Source organism: Larus michahellis, chromosome Z (assembly GCF_964199755.1).
Source record: "Larus michahellis chromosome Z, bLarMic1.1, whole genome shotgun sequence".
Lineage (NCBI taxonomy): Eukaryota > Metazoa > Chordata > Aves > Charadriiformes > Laridae > Larus > Larus michahellis.
In genome coordinates, this window is record NC_133930.1 from 37,879,259 (window position 1) to 37,893,706 (window position 14,448).

The 14,448-nt window shown below is 40.7% G+C and overlaps 1 protein-coding gene across 3 annotated transcripts in view; it reads right to left on the bottom strand.

Annotated features, from left to right (window-relative positions):
• The window catches only part of APBA1 (amyloid beta precursor protein binding family A member 1), a 97,006-nt gene that overhangs the window by 81,986 nt on the left and 572 nt on the right, over positions 1 to 14,448 (bottom strand). The window lies entirely within an intron of this gene.

Below are 14,448 nucleotides of genomic sequence, written 5' to 3' on the forward strand. Positions count from 1 at the left end.
TGCACAGAGAGGATTATTAATTCATTACTACTACTCCCCCACTGCTGAAGCAGCAATGTCCCTTTTTTTTTTTTTAGTTGCTCTACATAGAAAGAAAGTAGTTGAAGAGCACGTGGATATTTTTTATTTCCAGGTATTTGCACCACTTTTCACACAATACACATACAAGTTAAACCTTTGCACAAGCTTCAATGAATTTAGACAAATAGTCATGAAAGACGGTGAACCGCCTTAATAACAAGCCCCAGGCATCAGGCAGCAGTCAGTTAATTACATGTTTTGTATTTATTGAAAAGATAAAGTTAATGTTATTCTAAACCTTAGTAGGTTCCTGGAAGTCACAAACTCTGCACCAGAGCCGCCCTACCATTCCACCACTCTCTCAATGACTTCTGAACTGGGTTACATATGCAGAAACATCTTCATATCAATTCATTATCAAACCTAGAAACAAAAACAAATGTTGACAGCTCCCTGGCAGGTTTCCTGGTGTGCCTTCAAACTCCTCAAAGCTACGGTGTATCTTCAAACTCCTAGCACAACACAGGAAAAGTACATGAGAAGCACAACTGGCAGGCAGACCACCAGCACAGCAGGTAACGTCTCTGTTTCACTGAACAGGCTTCCACATCAGAAGCCATCGACTTGCAGCAGCAGCAGTCATTTGGGTCACCTCAACAGAGTGAGCAACCCACGCATAGCACGTGGCTATGGGGACCACATTACCTTCTCCACCCTACTTCACCGTTGTTCCAATTCTAAAAACCTGAAAAGGTCTGGCAAATTAATGCATTTCACACAGCTTCCAAAAGCAGGAGAAAGATCTTAAAGAAATAAAATATATCAGTATGTGCTGTATACCTTTTATAGAAGCTGCCTTATTGGAGATTGTACAGTTTTTCAGCTCTGACTCAAAACTTAGATTCTTCTTTGGCAAAAAAAATTAGGGAGGAAAGGAAGGAGAAAGAGTACATACAACCTGCTAGACCATTAAATACTTGCAAGCAAAACACATACGAGGAATCAGCTAATTCAATGACATGCTGACATCTTCTCCATTCTGAGTAGCACTGAAGCCACACCACCAGCTCTACACAACTGGAATCACAACATTTGCAATCTAAACCTCACCACTCAATGGAGCCAGGCTTGATGCCTAGTTATTGACTTTTGGTCCTGCGCAAGCATGGGTTGTGATTGCTCAACAGGCAGCCCTGCCTGCTTTGCATGATGAAGGTACCACAGCGATGAGTAAAATGTGTAAATGTGGGTATATGATAAAGAACTTCCTGAAATCCAGGATGACTACAGAGACAGCAATAGTGTACAGAAATAACGTTAATCGGTCTTTAATTACTAACAAGCATTTGCCACAATGCCAGATTTTAAAAGCATGGAAAACAAGGTTTGGAGAGAAGTGACAATAAGAATCCTCAGGGCTACGGTGGTACTGCTTGAATCACCTGTGGGGAAGTGAGATGTTCTGAAATAGCTCAGGGCATCTTGCAATCATAGTATCTACTTCATCTTTCCAGTAAAAAAAGTTTGTATACAAACACACAGCACTTTCTTTTGATAGCCAGCTGTGGCAGCCAAAGACACCTTTCCTAGAAATGATACTCTTCCTCAAAGTAAAATCTAACAATCAGGACCTGAAAAACTTTTTGTTGATCTATATTAACTCCCAAATCCTACAAATCATTTCCAAACATATTCCCTAGCAGTGTTTCAGCTAATCCAGCATTATCATCACAGTTTCTCCAAACATTTAGAATTATTTTGTCCAACACCTTTAACTCCCAAACATCCTTCGTTTTACCACTTTAAAAAAAAATAACTAACTCCCTTCCCACATTACACTTTATGTCATTGAGTGTTCTTGTACACTGTTACCTTTTTTCTCTTTATCTCTTTTTACCCAGCACCTGTATTGTGCTGCCTCTGCCACTCCACGTGCATCTATCTGATCCTTACAATTTAAGTTGATTTTTCTACAGATTTTCCTTTCCCTATATTTTTAAGGAGGAAAGGCAAGTAGCACAAATTGTGGTAATGTCTGGAATTACATCAAGGATAGACGCATTGGTACAGGGCACACTTGTTAGAAGCATTCCAGTCACTTGCAAAGGAATAAAAAAATCGCTGCAAAGCATGACCATATGCAACTACACTATGATCACCTGTGAGACAGGTGATACTGACTCACCAATAACTTCTGATCTTCTTTTGCAAGGATCAAACATACCAATGTTCATTCCTAACCTTTGCTATATTTTAATCAAACTTTAAATATCAACCTAGAGCAGTTGACCGCCAAAAGATTCGTGGAATACTGCTTCAAGGGCAAAACTAAAATGGAAAATCATTTACGACACCACCAAATGGTTGTTCTCATGGAAAAAAACAGCATCAGGAGACTACATCTGGTGACAAACAAAAGAAGAAAGAAAAATCTGCTTATATCTCTTTCAAGGATGAAGTCACCCGGGATTGTGAAAAGCAAAGCCACACCAAAATCCCTCAGAAAGAGATAATTCAAGTTGAGGATTGCTCCCTACGGCATTGTTGAAGCTCTTGCACCACTGAGTATTAACTTCTCCGAAAATATATCTTCCCTCAGTCCCTGGGAGACTATTTCACAGTCTAGTAGATCTCAGTGTTGAGATGCTTTTTCCAATGCTTAGTTCTCCTTTCTGTATCACAACCCATCATTCACAGTCAAGTCCTCCTTAACATACATAGCTTTGTTTCCTGATGCTTCTGCCAGGGCTTTTCAGTTAGGGGGTAAAATTATTCCCCTTCATTAACAAAAGGGAGATAACATTTCAGTCCTCTCCAATTATTAAGAATCATTCCTACCCTTTGAACGTCCTTGTGCTATTTACTTCACAACAAACAACTCATATTGTAAGAGACACACAACTAAGGCAGAGCTCAAAAGTTTGTAAGTTCTTTTAAAGCAGAAAGCCTTAATGGCAAGTTAAGCTCCAACACTGGAAACTGGCTATTCAGATTCTAGCATTTCCCTTAACTCAGTCCCTGTACTTCTTGCTGTCTCTCTTCAATAGGTCAAAAATTGTCAGATATTAAAAACCCCTAACCTTGGACTTCTGTCATGTCCCAATTCAAAGAGTTGAACAACAACAAAAAAAAAACCAAAAAGGTTTTATTGATATAGAAACAAAATGTAATTTTCACAGGGTAGACCAATAACTCAGTTTCTGCTCAAAATTACTGTAACTCTTTTCTTTACAGCATAAGATTTACCAAGTAAAACGGAGAAAGTTTGCTTCTGCAATCCAGGAATGCATTTGTCCCTAATAAATCGATAAAACCACGCAAAACCTTGCATAAAGCAGTGCACACAGTAGCAACAACGGAGTAACTTCCCTTGCTAACCAAACACTATGGAAGAGCCACGTACTTGATATGCAGAGGGTAACAAGTGAAATTATGTCCAAGCCTGTCTTCTATTCATGTAATTCACTAAGCATCTTTATTAGAGTGGTACTAGAAAACCACTCACCATCTTACTCAGGTACGTACAGATATCATCCCAACACTACATTCAGCATTAATAAAGAACCAAACATAAAATTGAGAAAAAATTATATTTCTTTGACTCCAAATTCACTAAGCCACAGAAAATGGAAGGACCGTCCCTGAGCCTGGAGTATCAGAGCTACTCAGAACAGTAATGACCCACTGCCAAGCCTTTGGCATGAAGAGACAAAGATTTATTTAGACACCCTGGGCCACTGGCTCCAAAACGTGGAATGTGAAGCTCTTTCTATCACAATGGTGAAGCATCTGCCAATTTTTAAGCTCTAAGGTTTTTCTATTAACCCAGTCCATATTTCCCATATAATTTCCAAGATATAAAGTTAATTTTTTCTGAAACATATATTTCTAGATTCAGTGCACACTCAGACACAAACTCACTCAATTTTCTCCTCATGTATCCTCCACAGGTTGATCAGATCCTCTGCAAAGGCGTTTTTACTAACCTTGATCCCTTGCAGATAAAAATCCACTATTACGTCATCGCTTTTTCTTGGGGAATATGTCACACATACTGGGAACTCATGAATGGGGCTACATTTAGAAGCAGAAGAATTAGCTGCCTCAGGACAAAGAGGAACAAGTGGAAAACATGATGACGTAACTTACAAAGCAGACACAGATGGAAGAGAAGAGAAGAAAGAAGAGGATTAAATCCTCACCACATACAATTCAAAGGCATTTAAAGTACAAAGTACCCACAGCAAAACTAGAACAGACACACAGCAGATGCAAAATAAAACGTGTATATAAGATTACCTTCCAGACCTTGTCACAAGCACCATGCACACGCAGATGGAGCCGAAGGATGACAGTGCTATTATGCCTTGCAAGAACGAATCCAATTTTCACATGCTACACTTAGGGACAGGAAAAATAAAGTTATAACCAGCACACATAAAGGTTTCCTCTGAGGTACCTGGGGCTGAGACTGAAAAATCTGCGATCGTAAGGATAATCCTGAAAATACAAACAAAAGCTCTGCTACTATCCTGAGTCCCCAGACAAAAACTGGCACAATCCCACTGCCATCTCATAAAATGCAACTTGAAATCGGTGTATTTTCACTCCATGTTTGCTTCTGACACTCAAATGCCTCCTCACATCTGAAAGCGTCAAAAATCTCATCAGTTCTCTGTGTCAGTGCTTGGTAAGCTACAAACATCAGCAAAAACAGAGCTGGGAGCCACTAAAAGCGAATTCAGAAACCACTGCCTGTGGGGAAAGTATCACAATTGATAAGCAACAGAACAAAGGACTAAACTTCTAAGGCTTCAGTCGCTCCTCAGCAGAAAATGGCTTCCAGATTTGCACCCTTGAAGCTTAACATGCTGATCCACACATTTTCTCTTTAGACAGGACTGTAGCCAAAAGATTTGCTCTTTGGATAATAAAAGCATGGTGGAGATCCTTAGGAGCATTCCTTCTCTTGGTAAAAAAAAGTTTGTATTTCATAAACTTTGTTCTTAAACACATGGTCATGGGATCTTGGGGTGTCTTCAAAAGAATCAGTTAATAAACAAGCATACTAGAATAAACAGACTTCAGAAATTACAGCAGTCTGAATATATAATAGTCAGGTACAACAGCAGGTGCTTTTTATACTGCATGCCAAGTCCTCGTTATGTACTTGGCATTGGCTTGGTTACAGCAAGTATGAGATAATCCCCTAACATGCTGTGTCATCAAAATGCACCAGATGGATGCTCCAACTACACAAAACCTCTTCCCTTCCCCACTCCTCTCCTCCAAACAGGATGTAACTTTTAAAGAGCAGTGCCAGGTGCCAACATGGAAAATCCTATCTTGATAATTACTTACCCACCAAAGCGTAATCACCACTTCAATTACTAATGGTAAAATTTGGTCTTACCTTGAAACCATTCATAAAGCTGTACTACTGGAGTGCTTGCCAGGCTTTGGGAAGGGCTAGTTTGACCAGGGTGAACACAGAACTACACACAACTGAAAGTCTCAGGCAAGGTCGATTTTATCCTAAATAATCCATGCCTGGATTATTCCAATATCTATAATATATACAATCCAACCTCTTGTAAACTCCCCTGACACTGCCTTAACTGATACTTTTCTGCATTTTCAACATTCCAATTTTTTGTCTTAGGGGAAAAATAAAATAAAATTAACTAGACACCTCTCTTTCCTGTATTCTCTGCCTTATGCACACACATCACCTGGAGACCACTGCTGCTGGAGAGACTGACCACAAGAGCTGTGCAAGGACTCTTCCTCGCCAGGTGGCACCAGTGGAAAACAGGTGGGTTTCCAGTGAAGCTGCAGTGACAGACCGCTGCCTCGCATTGAGCGACTGTTCTCTGCAAGCAGAGTCTTCCTTCCTAAAACCCACCAACATGTCAGCCGGGTCTCTCATGCTGTTCAAACCAAATACGAATAATTATAGGTGACTTCACAGCACACCGCTTCATACTCAGAAGATCTGATGACTTTGTATTTGCAAACATGTCTTCTCTCTGTACCACAAACCCCCACAGATGCCAGGTGAAGACCAATGGAATCCACCCAAAGACTTCACTGGATTCTTCTCAGAGGCAGTAAAGCGGTGGGGTTTATCTGCATCATCAGTTATGCCCACTATTCAGCACCTCGCTCCATCTGAAAAGCCAACACAAGAAGGATGCCACCAAGGTTTGTATGCTACTAGGCTGTAATAACTGTGTGACGTACTGTGAAAGGCCATGAAGCCGCAGGACTCCTGTCATACGCTGGAGAGGGAAAGTCTTCAACAGGCAGAGTAAATAAGGTGTCGGTAGATGTGCACCTAGTTGGAGGAGGTTAGTCTTTAAGTCGGGTGTGTCTGATTTTTTTGCCACACTAGGCATTAATGACTGAGACACTATCATAAAAAGAAGCATAACAGCTTTTTTGTGTACTGCCATTAGCTCCTTGCAGTTCGTATGATTACTAAGCCTTCAGACTGACTTTTAAAATATCTTCCTCTTCCTCGCATCATAAGAAGCCATGATTATTCACCCCACTCTGTGAATTCCTTTCCCAGTAACTTCACCCTCAGGTTTCAGGTGTAAGACGCCTACAAAAGTACAGTACGTATCCCTCAGTGTTTCCAATGTCCAATGGCCCCAAAGTCACTGTTCCACACACTCTGCCGTTTGAAAACACAAGGCTCTTGGACAGGCAGCTGGAAAAGTCCTCCTTTTCCACATAAATGAAGTGCTGTTTCTTAATAAGAAAGGAACGCTTACCTTACTGCTGTTTGTGATATTCCGTTATCCAGAGCAGATCTAACGTATGCATATAAACCCGCACCACAGTGCCTGTGGATGCCACTGCTTACAAGGCCATAACACAGACTTTAACACTACAGATCAAAATTGAGTTTCAAACTGCTCAGATTTCAGCACAGTTATATACTGAAAGGAAAAAAATAATCCAAAATATCTTTGGACCTCTACTGAAAAAGTCATTACCTTCATGGATAAAGGTGCTGAAGAAAAAGTATCTTCAATAAAATATGAATTTGCATATCAGAAACATGACACATAAAAATTGCCTTTGGTCCATGCACAAAACCACTGTTCATTGCAGCTTTAATTCCTAGAGAATCACCAAAAGGCAAACATTTTTGGAGTAGAGAACTTATTACTTTTTTGAAAATTGACTATACGAATATTACCTGTATAAAAGCTAGGACTGTGCTTTTAATATTTACGTTTCATGCAACTTTATTTCCACACTGCCATTCTGTTCAAAATGCTTCTATTAGCTATCGGGGGTAATTTATCCTAAGGAGGACATCTGACAGAGGACCAGATCTCCTCTAGGAAATGTTTTCTTATTCCTGGTCGATGACAGCTAACAACTGGACCCCCGTGTCACCAGCACTCCCATAACCAGCGCAGCAGAAGACATCAGGTGATGCTCCATGTCACCTGCGATAACCAACATAACCCAAACAATTACCTGATACCATTACTGAGACTACTTTTTTATCTAAAATAAGCAGTGATACATGCAGCTTATAGACATCCTAATCAATTTATTCTTCTCTTCTCCTCCTAGATTACTCATTTGGCTTTCCTTGGGACAAAAATTCTTTTCAAGAGGCCGGGATATCTTGGCTCCAAAACCAGAAATAATCAAATCAGTAGCTAACTAGAAATAGTAGTTCTTGTTAATGAAGTAGGTAGATTTGAATCCAGAACATGTTTCAATGTATTGTATATCAAAGCATTAAACGTGTGTAACTCCTAAAATACAGAGGTGTTTTCTGTAGCCTTAATTACCTTCAAATTTGCATTCAAAAGCAGCTTGACCTAAGCTGAAATAAAGACGTTAAGTCTTTGCAGTTTTCTTAGGTAAAGAAATAAAAAGATATGTGAGGGTGTATTAAGTCCCTAGTGCAACTTCAACTACAACTAAAATTGCTGATTCCAAAATCAGTGTGTCCCAAATCGTACTACGCTCAAAATACAACCCATTAAAACTGCCTGACTTGGACAAGACTTTGAAGTAGGGCTAAGCAATCAGACTAACTACCATAGGCTGTACCCTGAATGTTGAAGCTAACACAGAGCCAACATTACAAAGTATGGCGCCGTCCCCTCGGACCGATGCCCAGCTCCTTGCCAAGAAGGCACCACGTCGCTCAAACGTCTCTCCCACGCTCCTCGTAGCCCTGGCACGGTCCTGCACGAAGCAGCTTTCAAGGACTTTGGGATTTTCTCATTGTTATGAAATAAAATTAAGCATGCCAAAATCTGAATGATGTCATGGCAATCTCATAAGTGGATTACATTAATCATTTACCAGCAAGGGAGGATAATTCTTGAGCGAGAGCAGAACCCTGAGTTCATCCTTATTTATCACTCTGAGACAAAAGGTACAATAGCTGTGGATATCAGAAATACACACGAAGTTCGTGGAAAGGGTAGGTAAAATGTCCACTGAAAATGCAATGGAATTGCAAAGCTACAGACTGGTTTTATACTGACTCTTTAATGACAAGTTTCTGTCAGCTTACCACAAAGTTACTGGGGGAGATTTTCTTCGTTAGGTAAAAGTTAGCTGCACAGTAGATAATTAGCAGGAATGCTGCTTAATAAATCTTTCATTTTTAAAAAATAGTGCTCTCATTTTTAAACGGTTGCAACACAATTTAACACACACAAAAAATGTTTTCTAGACTTCTAAATGTTCCTTTTCTCCATTTTGATAATCTTAAAAATCCAATAAAAAAAAAAAAAGAAAGAAATCATCAGGTCACTGGATAAGCTAACACAGCAAATAGAAATTTCAGCCCTTTCCTGGGTAGAATGACTGTGATAAGACAGACTTAAAAAAATGTCACATTCATGTATCTTTTAAATCTTCCATTATGTTCTGATTTTTTTTTTCCTCCTCTTATTTAAAAATACCTTCTTTTACCCACGCTCCAAGCTCTTTCCCATCGTAATACCCATCAGGAGGTAATCGCTGTTTGCCCCACAGGGTGCATGCTCTCCACCCCAACACTCCCGTTGCCCAACCGGCAGAGCGAGCAGCTCCCTGCATGGTGGCAGCCGTGCCCCGTGCCACCAGGGTGATCAGCAAAACCTTCTGCACACTCTGGTGTTTGAAACCCACGAGAGGCGTGGCTCTCGGGCTTCAGAGCTCCACGCTTCAGCAAAGCCAAGAGCTACAAACGCGGCATGTGCAGCCCTCGCCTTAGTCACCCGATTTGAGCACAGCTTAGATCAGATGGCATTCAGGGATCCTTTCCAACTCAAGTTACTCTGTGATCATAAAAAAAGATGGTGTGAGAAAGCTGTTAAGAAAAGAGAAACACCCTCAGCTCCCCACACACATCACACAAAACGTACCAATTCCTTCTTCCAACACTGGATGCAGTACCCACCCTCCCAAAATTCACCTGAGAGAGACAACATATAGAGAAAACCAATGGGTTTGCACGTTCTTTGGATTTGAAGGGTGTTAGTTAAAGTATTCTGCTTACATTAGCCTGGGGAAGACCCAGAGCAAGAGCATTTACGCTCTGCTTCCTCCCCCTGCTCTGGCAGGAGCTTTTTTAGGTATTACTCTCAGCTGTTCTTTTAAAAATGTTTTCTTAATTTGAATTTATTTAGTCTAAAGAAAAATTGTATTTAAGATTTCCAAAGTACCAAGATTTCAAACATGACTAAAGTCCCATCAGAACAGAAGAGTACTTATGTATAAATACACGGTAACAGTAACACTGTCAGCAAGAATTGGAACTCACATATCAGAATAAATTTTAAAAAAATAAAAATCCGCCAATAAAACCTAAGCATATATTAGCAAAAAAAAAAGTCACATTCATGTATGTTTTAAATCTTCCATTATGTTCTGATTTTTTTCCTCCTTCTTCTATTTAAAAATACCTTCTTTTACCCAGCCCCCAAGCTCTTCCGCACCCGAATACCCAGCAATTTTTGAGAAAAATATGTTCCTTGTAAAAAAAAATTACTAGGACCCCACCAGGAAAGGAACAATCAGTAACCTTTTCTCTTATGTACAAAAATTAAAATAATTGCAGAGAAACAAAATTATTTACCCAGATCAATATAGGGCACAAAACCTGTATCTCCTAGATACCAAACCAGTACCTCAACCGCACAGATAGAGAAAGGCTGTTCTTGCCCTGATATACATCCCCAGCACGGAAAAAATAAAGCAACAGTGACTTGATGTAGGGTAGTTGCTCAATCAATCTTGGTAGCAGATGGTCAAGTTTTATAGACTCCATGGTGCTGCTGTCCTGGTGTCTTACTGACCTGTGCTCATCTTCTGGAGTTGAAATTTTGTATACCAAATTCATCTGGGATGCTCTTGATGCACAAAAGGGGTGCCACAGAGGTTCAGAAGAGTTTAATTACTTGCAAAAAGAAATTACCACTAAAAGGATTCAGCCCAAATTCCAAGGATATGCCCTCATCTGTCATGTTCATCCACAGACTTTCAATGACATTTCTCACTCCCTACTCTCACATTTTCCTCAGATGGGTGACAAGATGGTCGTTGTCTTATGGAGAGTAATTTTTATTGAAGTGCTCATCAAAAAGAAAGACACAAGTAATGTTTAATTGCTAGCTTAAGAGCAAGATTTGAAAGACTAAATAGATAAACCAAGAACATATTGGACAGCAATGGGGAGAAAAAACATATCTTAAAAGAAAAATAATAATTTTAAACACCCTAAATTTTTTAAACATTCTGAAATAATTAATTAAACGTTCCAGAACGTCTTCTCCTCCTTTTGGTAGGCAACGGGAAAATCAGAGGCTCCCAGTGTTGTCTACCTCACCTAGACTATTTATTTAAATACTTTCAATCCATTTCTTTCACTGATTTCCCTCATGATGTACAAACCCCCACTGTTTATCTACAAACAGTTGCTTAAACAGTCCTATTGGATGACGGAAACTTCTCCCAGTAAGTACATGCAATCAGAGAGAACAGAGCACAGGAAACACCTTGTAGGACATGATCCTGTGAGGACAACAAGACAGACCAGGTGAGATGCCCTTTCGCAGAGGCATCTTCCCATTGGCTCCTTGGAAACAGATTTGTACTCCCATTCGCACTCCTCCTCCCATGCCAAGATGGACCCTCTCCAGCAGAAAGGGTCTAGTGGAAAAGTGCCAACCTATGGTCCTGGAGTATCTTCAGCTAAGTCCTCTGCCATCCACAGCTGTCACGTACCCATTACGCTGCTCTTGTATTTATTTCTTCAGAATTAGGACCAGTATTACCATCATTATTTGCCTGCATATGTGAAAGTGGCAAATAAAGATGTTTCCCTAGGCCCCTTCAGTAAAGCAAACTACAGCTTTATTGGAAGAACACAGTCTCATGAAGTGGAAACAGAAAAATACTACCACACTGCTCTGAGCAGCTGGCTTAGCAAATCAATCAATACAATGAAGCAAAACCAATCAATCTGTTTTTCAGAAACCTTTAACCCCTATACAATATGTATTACATGCAATCTATTAGAAATAAATGAGCAGAGGGTTGTTTGCTAGACCTCTCATTAAGCAGGAATCTCCACCTTCTGTGAAACCAGAAAAACACATTTAAAAATGCATTACTGGAACATCAAGGCTTGACTTAAACCTACAGTAATAGGATCTTGTTCAAATTAAGCTTTAATGAATCAAGCCGCACTGCCTATGAACAACATGTATTAAACTATGCAAAACACATCTAGTTCTTTTTAAAGTTATTTAATTTTTTGAGCGTAGGAGAAAAGGTCTAATTCTTGTAACTCACAATCTCATGTAAACCCAGAATAGCAGACAATTCACGTGCCAGGGGTAAAAACGCTGAATGTGGTCTGAGGTACCTAGACCATGAGATACAAGTTAAAAGTTTTAGCTCTCTGTTTGATTTTTCCTTCATTTTGTCTATTTGATGGCTCTGAAGTTCACTTCATAATTTAGTTTTTTTAACATGATTGTTAGTTTTGGATACTAAATCTGAATTCACATACATGCAGCAACACCACTGAACCAAAATAGTGTGCATCTTCCCAGACACCTTTTCTGGATTTACTATTCATTTTTCCTGATTTTGTTTGCCATAAACACTACCGCACACTGAGACAACCTAAAGCCAAACAACAAAACCACGGCAAGTGACTACCCACATTGGCCTGTTAAAAAATGTGAAACAAGCATCTGAACAGGAGATTCCATTTCTTTGCACCCATATGTCTCCCATGTTAGCTCTAGCACTGGTAGGCACAGCTTATAAAAAGAAAAGGTTAACTACAATTCAGAAGTGCACATAATCCTCATATTACAGGCTTTTTAAGTTTAGGAACATAAGCATTGTAGATGACTGTGGCTTAAAATGGTACCAAAGAAGTCAGAAGCCAATTCCTGGTCCAATTAAAATCCATCCAAATCTCATATGGTTAGTGTTGTTTATTAGATAGATGATACAAACTTCAGCCTCACAATTAGTAGTCCCTGACTTCAAGGCATTATGCAGTCTTTACTACATATATAGAGCAAACAAGATATTCAGGCTTATCTCCAAAAATCCACACCCACTTCCCCTGTCCTACAAGAATGATGGACTACAAGATTTTCCCTCTGGCATCCACCACGCCGCTACATCCAGCCAGCATCACAAAATTTCTTCCAAAGTGTTACTTCCTACGGTTTAAACACACAAAGACAGTTTTAACAAATAAAAAATTGGGAGCGCATTTACACTGTTCCCAATGCATAACGAACCACAAGCTTATCATAAAAAAAATGAATGAGAATTAAATTACTAACTCAAAAAATTGTGAAAAGGGTTTTCTATTAAGTAACCAAAACCAGTTATACTGAAAAGCTCAGGTGTCCCTCACTCCTCTTCAACACACCAAAACTGTATTTTCTGTCTACCTAGATGTACCAAATCGCCTTCCCAGCATTCTTACATTTTATAACCAAAGGGCCAATCTGTGAATACTTTTATTTTAATAGCCTTCCAAAAGGCTGGCCTTGCATCTGTTAGAAGACAGCACAGCAGCCAGAAAACTGTCTGTTTTAAGTGAGGACAATGGACTAATGTAAGATAAAAGTATCGCTTCAAGCTACAACCAGAAACGTCCAAGAAAACTTGGACCAATGAATTATACAATTCATACTACACAGCCAACCTTGAACTGCCTTTACTTTGTAGAAATCAGTTTGGCCTAAAAGCTCACAGAGCTCTCAATCTCAGATCACATTTTCCAATAAAGGCAAGCCGCCTTCCACTCCAGTTTACATTTAGACACCAACAACATTCATCCCAAGGTGCATTAGAACGCTAAATTTTCTGCTTTTGCAGAGTTTCCTGTAGTCTTCCATTATCATTTACTGGACACTTCATTTTGCAGTACAAGTGCACAGAATTGTACGGTAATCATTCTCCTGTACTCCCCAACAGCGTTTCTGGGCAGCCTACCCTTCCCCTTCCCCCTCCCACCATCAGAGCAAAAGGTAAACACGCACCCCACTGTCGGTTACCTGCACACCACTAACACGTACCACCTGGAGAATAAACACCTTCTACGCCACCGCAGGCCTTTGGGAAAAATCAGGCATCACGTGCTTGCTCCAGCCACGGGCTGCGAAGGCAGGTGCAGCCGGTCCAGATTTTAACAGCAATGCAGCAGAACCCGGAGCACTGTGACCAGAATATCTTCCAGGGCAAGCTGGTTGGGACCCCGTGGGCCACCCGTCTCAAGGGAGATGCTGCAAAACTGCGTCTGCCTGGGCGTACTCCTGTCAGCCGGCGAAAACGCGCTGCGTGTCGGAGACAAGGGAAATGCTACATGCCCGGTCTGCCCTACACCCACATTAGCTCACTCGTAATATATGCAGAGTCAGGCAAACATCCCTGCCTCCCGGTCGCTCGGCAGCTATGAAAACAGCCGGATCCGCAACCCGCTCTCTGAAGCCAATTGCGAATCCACAGCCCCCCCCGCCCACCCCCCAAAAAAAAAAAAAGCTACAACAGGGGAAAGCCAAAAAAAAAAAAAGAAAAGATATTGTAGTTTTCCAGCCTAGGCCCAAGTTCCCGTCTGTCTCAAAAGGCAGATTTACAGACAATGGCAATAAAACAACTCTTGGTAAATTGCTCCTGTTAACACTGATCTTTCCAGAAAGCAGATGCAGCGCATCGGGCTGGCACTGACCGCCACCGCGATTTAGGAGATCGTCACATCCAACTGCTTTTCCGGGAGGAAAAGATGAAGGCGCCTTCCCTTTCCTGAAGCCGGTACGTGATGGTGGCAGATGTCACCTCCGCCCCGACCCCACCACCCCGAGCCCGGCCCAGGGATGGAGAGCAGAACTCGCTGCCCCCCACCTGGGTCTCTCTCCATCGGCG